This window comes from Ictalurus furcatus, chromosome 26 (assembly GCF_023375685.1).
Source record: "Ictalurus furcatus strain D&B chromosome 26, Billie_1.0, whole genome shotgun sequence".
Classification (NCBI taxonomy): domain Eukaryota; kingdom Metazoa; phylum Chordata; class Actinopteri; order Siluriformes; family Ictaluridae; genus Ictalurus; species Ictalurus furcatus.
This window is the reverse complement of record NC_071280.1, coordinates 17,558,809-17,562,703: the sequence shown is the minus strand read 5'-3', so window position 1 is coordinate 17,562,703 and position 3,895 is coordinate 17,558,809.

Here is a 3,895-nt window from a genome sequence, read left to right as displayed (position 1 = left end):
GGAAGTTGGCGCTTTGGCTTTGGCGCGGTACGACCGAGCAGTACGGTGGTTTCACGCGTCTGCGAGGCGTGATAGCACAGAGCGAACTACTGGCTGGACAACACTAACAGTGCCGATTCTGACTGAAATAAAATCACAGAGATGTCTGGTAACGATATAACTACCTCACTTCCTCATGGAGTGTAATAGTTGAAGCGAAGAATAGACTTTCTTTCGAGATTGTTCGAGATTTCTTTTTATTTACTGCTCCGAAAAGAACAGGAAGTCACCGGACTATGAGTAGATGATCACAATAATCTACGCATATTGCTATAAAAGTGCGTGTTACCCTTTAGCCACTGTGGTATGTCATCAGTAGTCAAAGTACCCGTGCCTACTGATGTAAAACCAGCCCGGTTTCCTACATGCTGAAAAACGTACAGTATCTCGGACTTTAAGGGATCATCTCTGACCAAACTGCTGTTACAGTGTGTGTGTGTGTGTGTGTGTGAGTGTGTGTGCTAGTGGTTGGTAAATCGTAACAAGAGTAGGTTGTTATCTTTGTTCGAGACCTGGTAACCTGCCAACCCCAATGAACATTTACCACTGAGCCCAGAAACGAATGCTCCATGCACCACACACACACACACACACACACACACAGCCCAGTGAAATCTCAGGGTCGAACGATGAACTTCTTGGACTCTGGCCTCTTGTCGTCGGCTGGAAGCTCTTGGCATTTCACCGCCACATTTCACGACTGCGCCGAGTTCCAGCTGAAGATAAAGCTCCATTTTTTACTCCTCGGTATCAGAACATTTTTAAACACCGAGGCTGAAATTCGAGCTATGCATAAGCATAAAGTATGAGAAATAGTCTAAAAGAAATAATCTTTCGTCCCCGGTGAGCGCCGGACTTTTATATGCCCATAAAAGTCCATTTTGGTCCGTTTTACGTTTCATGTGCTACAGCTAAATCCGTAATTGCTTTCTAATGAGGTTAATGTCGGTCTTGTGGGCGCAATACGCAATAAAATAAAATATAAAAAAGTCGGAATAATTGGTGACTTTGCACATGAACCAGAATTTCTGCCTTGGCATAAACGTAAAGTGGGCGGGGCTAATCTTTGGGTAGAACCCTGTGTAAGCCTGGTACTCACTAATCTCATTATGACGTTTATCGACATTGTGTTGGTTTTTTTTGTTGTTGTTTTTTTTTTTTTACTTTTGTTAAAACTAGTGAGCTAGTCAAGAGCTAACCAGGACGCGAACGCTAGCAAGCGAGAGCTAATATAGTGAGCTAAAGTTAAACTAGCAAACGGAGGCTAATCTAACGGGTGGGAAAGCTAGCCTAAGGAGCGGAAGCTAAACTCGTAGTGTCGGTCCATGAAAACTACAATTTTATCAACACTGCTACACTTTCGATCAAGGTGCGTGACTTTTAGGTGAGAACGTAATTCGCTGCAACTTTTTCCTGCTTTCAAAAATCTCACATCTTATTCATAGGACAAGGTTACGACCTGAAGAACACGACAAGTCCTGGGAATGATCAGGTCTGACCGTATAATTTTTGGGAAAGTGATTCGATGCCATATGGATGTTATGTACGAGCTCCTGCCTAGGAGGCGCTTTAAACAGAACAATACTGTTTAACAGTTTGTTTGTTTTTTTTAAAAAAGTTGAAAAAGGTTTCATCTGCTTTGACCTTATTAGGCATCAAAACATCACGAATGAACATGTTCAAAATTCCTGGATTGCAAACAAGATCTGGATAAGCAGTGGCACCAGATTTAACCCCTGGAGGTCAGTGATCACGCCCGTGAGAGATTAAATCGCAGCATTTTGTTTCACCAGAGTCACAAAAAACAATCGACGCGACCGACTTCTGTCCCGAAACTTCGGTGTGTTTTTCGTTTGCGATGCTATATATATATATATATATATATATATACCTCGATGTACTGTATATGCGTCCGACCTTTTCGAAATTGTTCGGCCACACACGGGTTAACATCTGCCCTGCGCCGCCTCGATCTGTCCTCCAGACGATTTGTCCTTTTTTGGTCCATGTGAAGTTTGACACAACAGTTTTTAAAAGACTTACTAAAAACATTTCACATTCTGGCTAGCATCCAGACGTCCCATAAACGTCTGGCAAAGACGCCTTTCTCACATCTTTTAAACGTCTGTGCGCTTGCTGATAGACTCGTACCAGCGACACACACAACCACTCTGTCAGTGTCACCGCAGCGCTGAGAACTAACCACGAGCAGTGAACCACGGTGAGTGGGGGTTCAGTACACTGTGCAGAGTAACATATACTGGGCTAGAGTTGACCACACACACACACACACATACATATATATATATATATATATATATATAATACCACACACACACAAACACACACACACACACATACATATATATATATATATATATATATATATATATATATATAATACCACACACACACAAACACACACATATATATATATATATAATACCACACACACACAAACGCACACACACACACACACACACACACACACACACACACACATATATATATATATATATATATATAATACCACACACACACACACACAAACACACACATATATATATATATATATATATATATATATATATATATATATAATACCACACACACACAAACACACACACACATATATATATATATAATACCACACACACAAACACACACATATATATATAATACCACACACACACAAACACACACACACACACACACATATATATATATATATATATATATATATATATATATATATATATATATATAATACCACACACACACAAACACACACACATATATATATATATATAATACCACACACACACAAACACACATACACACATATATACATATAATACCACACACACACAAACACACACACACACACATATATATATATATATATAATACCACACACACACAAACACACATACACACATATATATATATATATATATATATATATATATATATATATATATATAAAATACCACACACACACACACACACACACACACATATATATATAATACCACACACACACAAACACACATACACACATATATACATATAATACCACACACACACAAACACACACACACACACATATATATATATAATACCACACACACACAAACACACACACACATATATATATATATATAATACCACACACACACAAACACACATACACACATATATATATAATACCACACACACACAAACGCACATACACACATATATATATAATACCACACACACACAAACACACAAACACACATACACACATATATATATAATACCACACACACACAAACACACACACACATATATATATATATATATAATACCACACACACACAAACACACACACACACACACACACATATATATATATAATACCACACACACACAAACACACACACACATATATATATATATATATATATAATACCACACACACACAAACACACATACACACATATATATATAATACCACACACACACAAACACACATACACACATATATATATATATAATACCACACACACAAACACACACACACACACATATATATATATAAACGACATTGTAAAAAAAATCACTTTCTGAAGTTGCCGTTGCTGAACCAAACGCTATTGGCTATTTATAAAGGTGGATGAGTCACCCGATATGTCCCGCCCCGACTTCCTGTTTCGTTGGAAATGACGTCAGCGCATCGAATAGCGCTGCGCGTTTCAAAGCGCTTCAGAAATCCATATTTTTGGTCGGTTGGACTGTCGTCAGTGCGTGACAGAATCCACGAAATCGCAACCTCATATCCAAAGGTAACGTCACATGACCGTTTCGCATGTTT